Below are 15,472 nucleotides of genomic sequence, written 5' to 3' on the forward strand. Positions count from 1 at the left end.
GATCATCTCATAGGCTGCGTTCAAGCGGCACTAGTCGACGTGCTTGTACAGATCCCCTCCGATTAAACGGTAGTCTTGGGTGATTTCAAAGGGCTCAATTCCGAATGGCTTTGCTTACGTACCACAGACTACGCAGGGCGATCTGTGCGCAATTTTGCATTAGAGTATGGTCTGCTCCAATTGGTCGAATCGCCAACGCGGCTCCCGGATGTGGTCCACATGCTGTCCCTATTATATCTTCTGCTGACTACACATCCCGATAGTTACCAGGTCTCTGTCGACGCCCCGTCCCCGAACGTCCGACCCGGTCCGGTCAGGAGTGTAGTGCCTATCCGACGCCCACGTCGCAGACCACTATCGACATTGGGATAGGATGCGTTCCTTTTTTGCATCCCACCCTTGGGGCAAGGTTTGTTGCCCTTCGGATGATATCACAGCCCTAGTTTGATGCGTCAGTTAAAGCAGTATCTGACTGCAAAAAACAGGCGAATCCAGCTTTGGTTGCGGCGCTCAAAGCCCAGCGCCGAATTGCAAACTTCTAAGTAGGAAATATAACCGTGCATCCAGATTTTTTAAGCGGCAAATCGCTCGTGCGAAATCGAAGCACGTTAACGAAGCGAGCAGCTTTCCAGTTACCCGACTTGAACGCGCGAGTTCTTGGCGTTGTCGCAAGCTGCTCTCGGTAACGTCAACCAGCCGTCCATGCCGCCGTTGCACATGAGGAATGACACCCTGGCCCATACGGCAAAAGAGAAATACGAGCACCTGTGCGCTCTTTTCGCCTCCAACTCGACTCTTGACGACAACGGAAAAACACCACCGACCATCCCGCGGTGTCAGAGCTCTATCCCTGAAGTACAGTTCAGACAGAAAACTGTTCGGCGAGCTCTGTTTTCGTTGGATGTCAGGAAATCGAGCGGGCCTGGTGGCATTTCTCCAATCGTGCTTACAACGTGTGCCCCTAAGTTGATGCTGCTGCTAACGCGTTTAATCCGGCACTCATTCAAAAGGAGTAGTCCTTTACTCATGGAAGTCGGCCCTTGTCAATCCGATCCAAAAAAAAAGGAGACAGTTCGGATCCGGCGAACTACAGGCCTATTGCTATCACCTCCCTGCTCTCTAAAATCATGGAGAGCATAATTAGCCGCCAGCTTTTAGTATACCTAGAGGGTCACCAGTTGATCAACGACCGACAGTACGGCTTTCGCCATGGACGGTCGGCAGGTGATCTTCTGGTATACGTAACACATAGATGGGCGGCGGCTATTGAAAGCAAGGGGGAAGGCCTGGGAGTTAGCCTGGATATAGCGAAGGCCTTTGATCTTGTATGGCACAAGGCGCTCCTGACGTCCAACGAAAACAGAGCTCGCCTAACAGTTTTCTGTCTGAACTGTACTTCAGGCATAGAGCTCTGACACCGCGGGATGGTCGGCGGTGTTTTTCCGTTGTCGTCAAGAGTCGAGTTGGAGGCGAAAAGAGCGCACAGGTGCTCGGCTTTCTCTTTTGCCGTATGGGCCAGGGTGTCATTCCTCATGTGCAACGGCGGCATGGACGGCTGGTTGAAGTTACCAAGAGCAGCTTTCGACAACGACCAGAACTTGCGTGTTCCTGTGTTGACTCAAGGAGAACAACAGTTCCTTTCTGTATCGAATTATTAGGTTTTGTCCATTTATTACGCATTTGAAACGTGTTAAGGTATTCGACCTTCCAGCGTCGCCAAAAAGATTGGACAATATGATCAGTAACATGTTTCCTACGCAGAAGATTGACATTTTCACTAGCCAAATCCTCTGCGGGCAGTGATTTGAGAGGGGTCATTACGAGAAAGTGTGCAGGAGTTAGTGCCAAAGGTTCCGCGGGATCACTACTAAGTACGGATAGCGGACGTGAATTTAAAAGCGCTTCTATCTGCGTAAGAACCGTTAGCATTTACTCATACGTAAGAAGTTGATTTCCCACAACCCTTGCTAAGTGATTTTTCACGCTTCGAACGTTACTCTCCCATATTCCTCCGAAATGTGGAGCCGCGGCAGGATTAAAACGAAATTCAATACTCATGTCACATAATTCATTTGCGAATTTGTCGCGATATTCTTTAGAAACGAGCAATTGATAGACATTGTCGAGATACGTTTTCGCGCCGATAAAATTAGTTCCACGATCTGAATAGACAGTGCTAACGGGCCCGCGTCTAGCCACAAAACGCTTAAAAGCGTTAATGAAAGCTTCGGTACTCAAATCCGGAGACAGTTCCAGATGGACCGCTTTTGTGACGAGACAAACAAACAGACATATGTATGCCTTCATGCTACGCACACCTCGACCACGATGCGGAGTTATAAGTATCGGCCCAGCGTAGTCGACGCCAGTATGGCTAAATGCCTTAGCTTCTGTTACTCTACACGCGGGCAGATCGGCAATAATAGGGAACTGATTGACAGGTCGCGTTTTAAAACAAATATTGCACTTTCGTACTCTACATCGAACGATGTTACGAGCTGCTAAAATCCAATATTTTTGTCTAAGAAGAGACATTAATAACTGAGGTCCGGTATGTAAGTACTTTCGATGGTAATGATCAATAATTAGGTCAACTATACAATAAAATATTTTAAAAAATTTTAGTGTTAATTTTTCTTTATTTTAATAATAATTTTTAAAATATTAATCTCTATAGGGTCTTCTCGTCTTTTAATTTTAATTTAGTTATATTTTATTTATTGTATGATATACTTTTCTCTTTTATATACTACAACAATATATAATATACATATTATATTTATACATATTATATAATATACATATTATATTTTATTTATTGTATGATATACTTTTCTCTTTTATATACTACAACAATATATAATATACATATTTATAATTTTTTAAATATTTTATCTTTATTTAATGGCTAAACAAAAGAAATTTAAAGTTGGATTTTTTAACCCGGGATCTCTAGGAACACACCATGATGATATAATTGTTCTAATGGCACGACATGATGTAGATATAGTCGCATTAAACGAAACATGGCTATATCAGGGAGAAAAAGGTAAAGCTCCTCGGCCGCTTAAGGATATAAAATCGGACAATTTGGAAAGTGCATTAAATTTAATTAACTAGCAGAATATTTCACAAGCGCCTAATGTTAATGACATGGTAGACCAATTCAGTCACAACGTTTTGTGTTTGTTCGATATATTAGCTCCGTTGAAGACCATATGCATACGCGACCATCAATATCCATGGATAACTTATAATATTAAGTTACTCATGAGACGCAGAGATGAAGCACAAATAAGGACTAGAATAAACAAATCGGAGGTGTCTAAAAATTATTATAAAGACCTCAAGTCTGAAGTTACGGCCGCAATTGACAGGGAAAAAGCGGAATATTTTGACACTTATATAAATTCGAATTTACATAAATCGGAAGTTCTTTGGAAACATGTGAGAAGGCATGTTAATGTGAATCAAAAAAATTACAATGATCTTCCTGAGCACCTTAGGGATCCCGATTTAATAAATTCACATTTTGTGAATGTACCTGGAAGCCAATATGTACCGCTTTCGACTCTTTATTATTATGAGAATAATAGGTATAACCGTAGTGTATTTTCTTTAAAGCCCACGAACGAAATATCTGTTTTAAAAATAATACGTTCGTTACATTCTAACGCTGTTGGTCTGGATGGTATTTCACTTTATATGCTCCAATTATTGTTACCCCACGCTTTACCCGTCATCACTAGCATAATGAATACATCCATATTATCTGGTGTATTCCCTACAAGTTGGCAAACAGCTTTGGTGAAGCCCCTACCAAAAAAAGAAAATATTAATTAAAGAGTTACGACCAATCAGTATTTTACCGTGCCTATCGAAAGTATTAGAAAAAATTGTTTTTGCTCAACTCACAGAATATTTAGAGATAAATAGCATACTACCAAAATTGCAATCGGGTTTCCGGAAACGGTATAGCACAACAACTGCTTTAATGGAAGTATTGGATAATATATTAGATGCACAAGATAAAGGGGCGGGTACAATCTTGGTCTTACTAGACTTCTCGCGTGCCTTTGAAACTATAAATAGATCTTTATTAATATCTAAGTTAAAATTTTATGGCTTTAGCTTGGACACTCTTAAATGGTTTCTAAGTTACTTAGAATATCGTAAGCAGACTGTGGAGCTTACATCATTTGATGGCAATAAATGTTTTTCTGAATTTTCTCCTGTCAATCGAGGTGTTCCACAAGGTTCCATCCTAGGCCCTATAATTTTTGCACTTTACTGCGCAGACATTGTAGAAAGTATTAGGCATTGTAAGTTCCACTTATATGCTGACGATATACAATTATATATTACATGTAAGCCTGACGATGTTAGTAGCACTGTTACGAAACTAAATGAAGACTTACAACGTATTTCAGAGTGGTCAGAGTCACATACTCTATTATTAAACCCCGATAAAACGAAGTTCATGATATTAGGAACTAGAAATCAGATCGATATTATTGGCCAACAGCATCCATTACTTCAAATAAATGGGAAAAGTATCGAAAGAGTTAGTGAAGCACGTAACTTGGGTTTATTAATGGACGAACAGTTAAGATTTGAGAAGCATACACTCACTACCGTCCGAAACTGTTTCTATCGACTTAAAATTTTATACAATATTCGGAATTACTTGAATGTAGGGACACGTATCAAGCTTTGTGAGAGTCTAGTTCTATCTAAATTCATTTATGCCGATGCAGTTATAAGTCACAGGCTCTTAGCAAGAACTAAAAATCTTATTCAGCGGGTACAAAATGCCTGCGCTAGATATTGTTTTAAAATCCCTCCTCGTGAACATGTCTCACCATATCTAAATAATGCTAAAATACCTTATCCTGATCACAGAATTATTGAAAGAGGAATTTTTGACGAAAGGAAAAAGCAGATAATTCAAAACTTGTGTCCATTAATGCCTGTTAATCGTAGATTTTTTTGGGAAAATTTGTTTGTAAATAATGTTGAAAACTTGGCAATCGAGGACGATGAAGTCGGAGAAAATGAAACACAGTAGCTTATAAAGTGATGAATTATATTTTTAATGATTGTTAAAAACTGGCATATGTATGCCTTCATGCTACGCACACCTCGACCACGATGCGGAGTTATAAGTATCGGCCCAGCGTAGTCGACGCCAGTATGGCTAAATGCCTTAGCTTCTGTTACTCTACACGCGGGCAGATCGGCAATAATAGGGAACTGATTGACAGGTCGCGTTTTAAAACAAATATTGCACTTTCGTACTCTACATCGAACGATGTTACGAGCTGCTAAAATCCAATATTTTTGTCTAAGAAGAGACATTAATAACTGAGGTCCGGTATGTAAGTACTTTCGATGGTAATGATCAATAATTAGGTCAACTATACAATAAAATATTTTAAAAAATTTTAGTGTTAATTTTTCTTTATTTTAATAATAATTTTTAAAATATTAATCTCTATAGGGTCTTCTCGTCTTTTAATTTTAATTTAGCTTATATTTTATTTATTGTATGATATACTTTTCTCTTTTATATACTACAACAATATATAATATACATATTTATAATTTTTTAAATATTTTATCTTTATTTAATGGCTAAACAAAAGAAATTTAAAGTTGGATTTTTTAACCCGGGTTCTCTAGGAACACACCATGATGATATAATTGTTCTAATGGCACGACATGATGTAGATATAGTCGCATTAAACGAAACATGGCTATATCAGGGAGAAGAAGGTAAAGCTCCTCGTATACCCGGCTACCGCGTACGCCATATTGCTCGAATACCTAATAATTTAAGGTCGCGAGGTGGCGGTGTAGGTTTTTACAGATGTGGCTAAGAGTAAAAGTAGGAATCAAAATTATTGCAATTGGCACTGCTTATCGCCCACAGTGGACTAACACAGCAATATTTCTCGACTTACTTACTGAAACGATCGGTTCAATCCCATATTATGACTATATATTATTAGTAGGAGATTTTAACATAAATTACTTAAACTCTCAGGAAACAAGTAGCAAGGGCTTAGATAATTTTCTAACAATTCATAACTTGAAACAATATTTTAATGAACCTACACATTTTACTGGGGATACTGCAACTTTACTTGATCTTGTTTGTTCGAATACAAAAGTACATAACGTGTGTCTTGACTTAGTTGCGGAGGTCAGCGCTCACACATTTATATCTTTTAATCTCGACATCATGAGGGATAAACTTTCGCCACAAAAAATAATATTTAGGCCGCTTAAGGATATAAAATCGGACAATTTGGAAAGTGCATTAAATTTAATTAACTGGCAGAATATTTCACAAGCGCCTAATGTTAATGACATGGTAGACCAATTCAGTCACAACGTTTTGTGTTTGTTCGATATATTAGCTCCGTTGAAGACCATATGCATACGCGACCATCAATATCCATGGATAACTTATAATATTAAGTTACTCATGAGACGCAGAGATGAAGCACAAATAAGGACTAGAATAAACAAATCGGAGGTGTCTAAAAATTATTATAAAGACCTCAAGTCTGAAGTTACGGCCGCAATTGACAGGGAAAAAGCGGAATATTTTGACACTTATATAAATTCGAATTTACATAAATCGGAAGTTCTTTGGAAACATGTGAGAAGGCATGTTAATGTGAATCAAAAAAATTACAATGATCTTCCTGAGCACCTTAGGGATCCCGATTTAATAAATTCACATTTTGTGAATGTACCTGGAAGCCAATATGTACCGCTTTCGACTCTTTATTATTATGAGAATAATAGGTATAACCGTAGTGTATTTTCTTTAAAGCCCACGAACGAAATATCTGTTTTAAAAATAATACGTTCGTTACATTCTAACGCTGTTGGTCTGGATGGTATTTCACTTTATATGCTCCAATTATTGTTACCCCACGCTTTACCCGTCATCACTAGCATAATGAATACATCCATATTATCTGGTGTATTCCCTACAAGTTGGCAAACAGCTTTGGTGAAGCCCCTACCAAAAAAAGAAAATATTAATTAAAGAGTTACGACCAATCAGTATATTACCGTGCCTATCGAAAGTATTAGAAAAAATTGTTTTTGCTCAACTCACAGAATATTTAGAGATAAATAGCATACTACCAAAATTGCAATCGGGTTTCCGGAAACGGTATAGCACAACAACTGCTTTAATGGAAGTATTGGATAATATATTAGATGCACAAGATAAGGGGGCGGGTACAATCTTGGTCTTACTAGACTTCTCGCGTGCCTTTGAAACTATAAATAGATCTTTATTAATATCTAAGTTAAAATTTTATGGCTTTAGCTTGGACACTCTTAAATGGTTTCTAAGTTACTTAGAATATCGTAAGCAGACTGTGGAGCTTACATCATTTGATGGCAATAAATGTTTTTCTGAATTTTCTCCTGTCAATCGAGGTGTTCCACAAGGTTCCATCCTAGGCCCTATAATTTTTGCACTTTACTGCGCAGACATTGTAGAAAGTATTAGGCATTGTAAGTTCCACTTATATGCTGACGATATACAATTATATATTACATGTAAGCCTGACGATGTTAGTAGCACTGTTACGAAACTAAATGAAGACTTACAACGTATTTCAGAGTGGTCAGAGTCACATACTCTATTATTAAACCCCGATAAAACGAAGTTCATGATATTAGGAACTAGAAATCAGATCGATATTATTGGCCAACAGCATCCATTACTTCAAATAAATGGGAAAAGTATCGAAAGAGTTAGTGAAGCACGTAACTTGGGTTTATTAATGGACGAACAGTTAAGATTTGAGAAGCATACACTCACTACCGTCCGAAACTGTTTCTATCGACTTAAAATTTTATACAATATTCGGAATTACTTGAATGTAGGGACACGTATCAAGCTTTGTGAGAGTCTAGTTCTATCTAAATTCATTTATGCCGATGCAGTTATAAGTCACAGGCTCTTAGCAAGAACTAAAAATCTTATTCAGCGGGTACAAAATGCCTGCGCTAGATATTGTTTTAAAATCCCTCCTCGTGAACATGTCTCACCATATCTAAATAATGCTAAAATGCTAAAAATGGAATATCGGCGACAATTGCATTTCGCTACTCTTCTTTTTGGGGTTATAAAATACAAAATTCCACAATATCTTTATACCAAGTTACGATGGTCTGCTGACACTTGCAAGTATCACACTAGAGCTTCTTACCTGCTCTGTGTACCAGCACACCGGTCAGCGGCATTCGAAGGAGCGAATTTTAGCGAACCGTAAGACATAGATTACTATTCCAAGTAATCTATTCCATGACCACACTCGATTTGCGAGTTCATATAATGGTGGAATTGTGGTTTCTGATGTTGTCAGCACTTTCGCTTTAACTTCAGGTAACTCGCCCGAAAAGTTATCATTAACGTCAAGTGGCCATTCACATCGGGGTAAATATACAAAATTCGGTCCTTTGAACCACGTAGGGTGGACTACCAATTGCGCTGGCGTAAGTCCCCTACTGAGACAATCGGCGGGATTATCTTTACCTGCAATGTGAAAGAATCGAGTATGGTCGAGATTTTGTTGTATTTGAGTAACGCGATTTGCTACAAATGTCTGCCAGCGTGACGGTGTTCCCCTGAGCCAAACAAGGGCCACCTTGCTGTCTGTGAATGCATAGGCAGAGCTTGGAGGTAATGCGTACGTATTAAGCACCGTTTGCATTAATTTAGATAAAATCAGATTTGCACAAAGTTCCAATCTTGCGACGGTTACGAGTGTCTTAGACGGAGCTACCCGAGATTTTGCGCACACTAGGTTAATAACCGTACGATTAGAGTTTGGAAAATAGACATGCACGTATACCATTCCGCTATAGGCCAGTTCAGATGCATCTGCAAATCCGATTATAGATATAATGCAGTTGTCGATAACTCCCACGTGACGTGGTAATTTGATATTTTGCAAGAGATGTAATTGTGACTGAAAATTCTGCCATATTTTAATTATGTGCAAAAGTATCATCCCAATCAACGTGTTCGTTCCAGAGCGGCTTAACAACTAACTTGGCCAGCAGAGTTACGGGCGCAATGAGTCCCATAAAATCCCATAATCGTGCGATAATAGAAAGGATATTCCGTTTGCTACAAGGGCGATCAACAATATTAACGCTAAAAGTAAATACGTCTTCTGCCGGCAACCAATACAATCCTAATATCTTTAGGTATTCTCCCGGACCGAATTCTACTGCTTCAGACACTCGGTGCTGTACTGGTATTATTTCCATAACCTCGGGAGAATTGCTGGGAAATTTCACCAGCTCGAAACCTCCCGCAGCGAACATCTGAATAAGTTGTCGTGACAACTCGGCACTTTCCTCGACCGTTAAGCAACTTGTGGCGAGTTCGTCGATGTACAGGTCTCGTTCCGCCACACGAGCGGCAATTGGAAACTTCATTCTTTCATCGGAAGCTAATTGGCGAACTGTTCGCACGGCCAAAAATGGGCTGCAACGCAAACCAAAGGGAACCCTGGTCATCTCAAATACCTTGATTTCATCCTTGGGATCAAACCTATACAGCAGTCGTTGAAAACGCCAGTCATTTTTTTCCATTAAAATTCGTAAATACATTTGCTATATATCGGCACTTATGGCAATAGGCATCCATCTAAACCGTAATAGAATTTCAAATAAATTATTTTGTAAATTCGGTCCTGTATGGAGAATATCGTTCAAAGATTTGTTTGTTGTCGTCGGACTACTAGCATCTAAAACGACCCGTAATCGAGTGGATTTTTTATCATCCCTCACTACGCCATGATGAGGTATAACATAATACGGCTCATTAGTATTATTAACACTCTCAACGATAGCCTCGACCGGACGCATATAATCCTTGTTTAAATATTCACAAAATATTTTGTCATATTGCTCCTTCAATGATGGGTTCGCTAGTAACTTTCGCTCTAGTGATAGGTATCTACGTTTTGCTAAGTACAGGGTGGCGCAATAGAACGTGCATATTGCATCATCTTTTTTCGCGGGGTAAAGAAAGTGCGCGGGCGGGGGGAGTCTACATCGTTGGGTAGGCGAGCTCATGGAGTTTTAGTCACTATGAGTCACTTCGACGGGAAGCGTCGCGCATTTTACGAGAACCCTCGTTCATACATCGTTACTAGGCGTTTATATTGTTCTGAATATGGACTACGGCAAATTAGTGAAGCTCCGAGTGCTAATTTAATTAAAATATGGGTACAGCGTTTTGAAGAGACTGGTTCAACGCTTAAACCACAAGCAAAAGGTCGTCCAAGAACATCTAGGACCGACGACAATATTGAGAGAGTTATGTAGTCTGTACGAGGAGATCCACAAATGTCTACTTGCAAGAGATCGTCTGTCTTACACTTATCGAGACGAAGTTTGCAACGAATTTTAAACTTGGATCTTAAACTGCATCCTTACAAGCTGCAGTTACCACAAGAATTGAAAGTGTCTGACTTCGGAGCAAGGCTCGCATTTGCTAATGAAATGCTTAATTGATTTTCCAATTTTGACAATATTGTTTTCTCAGATGAGGCCCACTTCCATATCAATGGGTTCGTAAACCGTCAAAATTGTCGTTACTGGAACAGTGAGAATCCCAAACTCAAGCACCAGAAACCACTGCATAGTCCTAAAGTGACAGTATGGGCAGCAATCTCTGGTAGAGGAATAATTGGACCGTTTTTCTTTGAAAATGCGCGGGGGCAAAACGTCACTGTTAATACCGAACGCTATGTTGCGATGTTGGAAGGTTTTTTGGCTCCAGAGCTTGAAAATTCAAGAATAGTGAATTCTAGGACTTGGTTTCAACAAGACGGAGCTACCTGTCACACATCAAATGACTCCATGGCGGTTGTGAAACAGATGTTCCCTGGCAGACTGATTTCGAAAAGAGGTGATATCCCATGGCCCCCACGTAGTCCAGACGTGACGCCTCCTGACTTTTTTGTGGGGATACCTCAAGAACAAAGTCTACAGCAATAATCCGAAAAACATCGATCAGCTCAACGAGAATATCCATGGTGAAATGGCAGCAATTACACCAGCATTACTGAAGAAAGTTTTCAATAACTTCCGTTTGCGATTAGAGGAGTGTCGTCGTAGAGAGGGTCATCATTTAGACGATGTTATTTTTAAAAAATAAACTTCAGTTATTTCTTAATAATACCTCAGTTTTATTTTAACTATATCTTTTGTATTTATTTTTTAATCAATATTTTAAATATGCACGTTCTATTGCGCCATCCTGTATATAGAATCTCCTAAGCATGAAGCATCCATATTGAACGGTAATGATACGATATAACGCCACTCATTTTCGCGACGCGTGGTTTTAATGTAATATTCCTCGCATTCTTTTTCATCGGGTGATAATGAATTTTCGACTTGTGGCACTTCCTCCAACTCGAAAAACGATTAAGCGAGTCATTAGTAACGCAATATGCGCGAATAATAGAGGTTGTGGTATTAGTCACAGGAGCTTGTCCAACTACAATATAACCCAGGGTTGTCTCGATCGCAACCAGCTCACCGGGGCCTTGGGAAACGATATTCGATCGTAAAATTCGTGCGAAAGCATCCGATCCTAAAATCATATCCACGGCGGACGGTATATAATAATTATTGTCAGCTAATGGCAGATTATGCAAATAATCTAATTGCGTCACGTCAATCAACGACCCGGGTAACGCATCTGTGGTCCGGTTCACTACTAGCGGCTGTAGGCTGAGCGAGACCTCATCGCAATGACGCGATCTGAGCGTCAGGCAGGTTATACCGTCGATCGGATTTGTCACGTCACCTACGCCAGACACGAATTTATTCGCGGTAGGAAACAATGGTAAATTTTTACGATCACGACAAGCAGAGGTAATTAAGTCACGCTGAGAGGCACTATCAACAAGCGCGCGTACTAAATGTTTATTTCCGTGATCATCGAAGGCGGCACACAAGACCGTCCCTAACAAAATAGTAGCTGTTGACTTGTCCGTGACAGCCCTACATCGCATACCTACAGTGCATAGCGATATCGGGTCCCCGGCGGCACTATACTGACCATTATTGGGTCTGTTTTCACCCGATTCAGACGTGTATTTTGAACGCTCTCATTCGGAACCGTGCATTTAATTTGTTTATTTGGGTTCTGATTTACTACAGAAACATTTTTATTATTTAATGACGATTTGTTACTAAAGAAATGTAGCAAACTATGATGGCTACGTGTACATGTAGTGCATCTACTTGTTGATTTGCAATCAAGTAGCGAATGTTTATTACTGAAACAATTAACGCATAACTTACGCCGCTTAACAAATGTAAACCGTTCGTGCGGAGACATTGACAAGAATGTCGAGCATTGATTTAACTTAATGTGATCATTCTTTCCACAACAAACGCAACAAATAATATCTTGATTCTCTAACACTCACGAAAGTTTTTACGTTATTACTTTTCATCCCTGTGGACTTCAGACTTCAGACGATTTCCCGGCATTACTACGAGACTGATAAACGGATTTCGTATTATTAAAATCAGTTACACTATTTGGGCGTTGCATTATTTGTGAGTACCGTCGAACAAAATCTATAAACTCGGTGCATGTAGGCATATTATTACTGTCACTGTTATTAATAGACATCTCGAATGCCTTTACGGTATCGGTACTTAACCGTTTACACCCAATATGAATAAATAATAAATCCTCCATGCTTTTGAGATTAAGTTGATGTAATGCGGCAATAATAGATGAGAATTTATTATCAATAAATTCTTCTAACTTTAATGGTGAACTAGAATCAACAGTTGGTAAATTCAAAAGTTTTTCTACATATGATGAAGCGATTAACCTATTATCATGATATTTATTTAATAACGCGTTCCATAATACTTTGTAATTCTCGGCAGACGGTATTAGACCTTGGCAAACTGACAATGCGTTACCTTTTAATCTACCTATGAGATACTGTATTTTATCGCCGTCGGTTAAATCTGGGTTCTCGTGGATGACCGTACGGAAAGTCTCATAAAATATCGGCCAGTTTTCAAACTCCCCTCCAAATGAAATTATTTCCAAGCTTGGTAATTTGATATTACTGCGATTTTTTGTATCGCATTTAGTAGCAATATCAATGTTCGTCAACTGACTGATTTTATATTTAATTTTTGCAAATAGTTCTTCGAAAGCAATTAATGATTTGTACGAAGGCGCTTGACACTCATCTGATTTAACCTCATAGGTCCACAGCTCCTCTAAGGTTTCAACATATTTTTGATGTATAGAATCAATAGTGAAGCTACTTGCACGAAAACGTTCTACGTCAGCAGGTACACTAAAATCAAGCGTTCTCGACAAATCGTATAATGATTGTATATGCTCGAATAATGTCGATAATTTATTTTGTATTCTAAGAAGTTCCTTATTAACAATCTTTTGTGCTTTAGCCATTATGAAACACTACCAATTACACAAACTTAGTACTTATTTAATAAAGTTAAAGTAAGATAGTTATTTTGAGTGCAATAGAATAGCGGCTTACGACGAGCACGTGCTACGGTCGGCAAATTATCTATCCGGCTCGAAGGACCAAAATTATGTATGCGCTGTTCAGAAACTAAATTAAACCTCCGTTTCGTACACACAAATTAGGAAAAAGGAATATGTTAAAAGGAAAGGGGTACTCACTGAACTCAGCTTCACCTCACTTCTTCACAGGGCGCCCTGATTTCACTAGCGACGATTCCACAGTTTACTAAAGTTTTATGGTAATGAAAAAGACTAGGCTCGCGGCGTAGACGCATTATATATGCAATTTTTACACCCCCCGCGCACACCTGTGCGTAGGACAAGGAAGGATATAGGCATTAGGGCTAGGTGAGAAAAGATAGGATGCATTGTGCGTACTCATCGCGCCTCGCTAATAAAACGGCCTAATCAAGTAGTGTGTGATTAAAAATAAGCATACTAAAACAGCTTTCTTGCCATGTATTGTTTCGGACTAAATATCCACAGCTATTTTATTACTTGGCCAGGTATTTTACTATCTTTCAGTCAGAACACTGATAAATTATAAATGTATGGTTGCATTATTAAACAAAGATACTTTTTTTGGTTATGGATGTTACAAGTATAATATAGTTAGTCGGTATAATTGTAAAACTCAAAATATAATTATTGGTGTTACTTTCTAGGGCGGTGTAGCGGCTAGATATGCCGACTTGAAAGATAGTAAAATATCAACTCTCACCACGAGTCACAGCCACAAGGTGTCGCAGTTTCACAAACATCTCAAACTATCTCATGGACCTAACTTGGCAAAGTTGCAGGTACAATTGCTTGTTCATACATTATGCATGTTATCAAGTTTTTCTGGCATGCTTTTTAATGTGGCACGGTTATAATGTTATTTCATGTTTTGTCTTGTGATATTATTAATACTTTGGTTGTGGATTAGAGATAATTTCCGAACCAGGTAGATTGGAAATTATCTTACCACTAAATTATATTTAAGTAACATATGTCAAAGCCCAAAATTCTCTTTACCACAACCAGAGTATAAATTAGCATACCAGAAGGAGATAGAACAAAATTGTTAAAGGAATATTCTAATTGTAATTAGTGTAAAGGCAACTGTTTGGTTTGTAAGGGCAATTTTCTTTTCTTCTAGCAATGTTTTACATCACCTGTTTTCGGTCTGGGGTTGGCCAATTTGAAAATTTTATTTTAAGTTCAATGTGTAATATTCAAATATTTCCTTAGGTGACACCACTTAACAGTAAAGATTTCAACTATTTGAAGTTCTTGCAAGAAATTGCCTCTGAACAATCATTTGAGGTAACCTACGTGGATATTGAGGAAAAGTCAATTATGGGGCGTTGCCAGTGTCTCGTGCAGCTCTCAACATTGCCAGTGGCCGTCTGCTATGGCTGCGGTATGACCAGTATGGATGCTCAGTCTGCGGCTGCTCATAACGCCCTTGAGTATCTTAAGATAATGACCAAAAAGTGAGTTTGACTCCAAATTTCGCGACATCAATAAAGCCTACTCTGCCTATGTCACAACTGATATATTTATTATATGTTTATTTATTAGTTTATTTCATATTGGGTGAGTGAACTACGAATGAAATGTATTTAAGGGACTGATACCAACAGTAACTGTTAGCACTGTTTTTGCGAACAAAAATGAAACCAATATGAAACAAATGAACATCATAATATAAATATATATAACTTTTTGCATAGAGCAGTGTTTCAGGCCCCATATTGATGTCGTGTGGTTTCAAGTCCACATTACAACCGCTCGGCTTAGCCAATGTCAGCACTTCGGGCTTGGCTGTATAACTCGCATGTTGGCAGGTTTTATTATATTTTTAATTATTAATTTTCCATTAAAAATTGGTGTTAATAT

The sequence above is a fragment of the Leptidea sinapis genome, chromosome 10, assembly GCF_905404315.1.
Source record: "Leptidea sinapis chromosome 10, ilLepSina1.1, whole genome shotgun sequence".
Lineage (NCBI taxonomy): Eukaryota > Metazoa > Arthropoda > Insecta > Lepidoptera > Pieridae > Leptidea > Leptidea sinapis.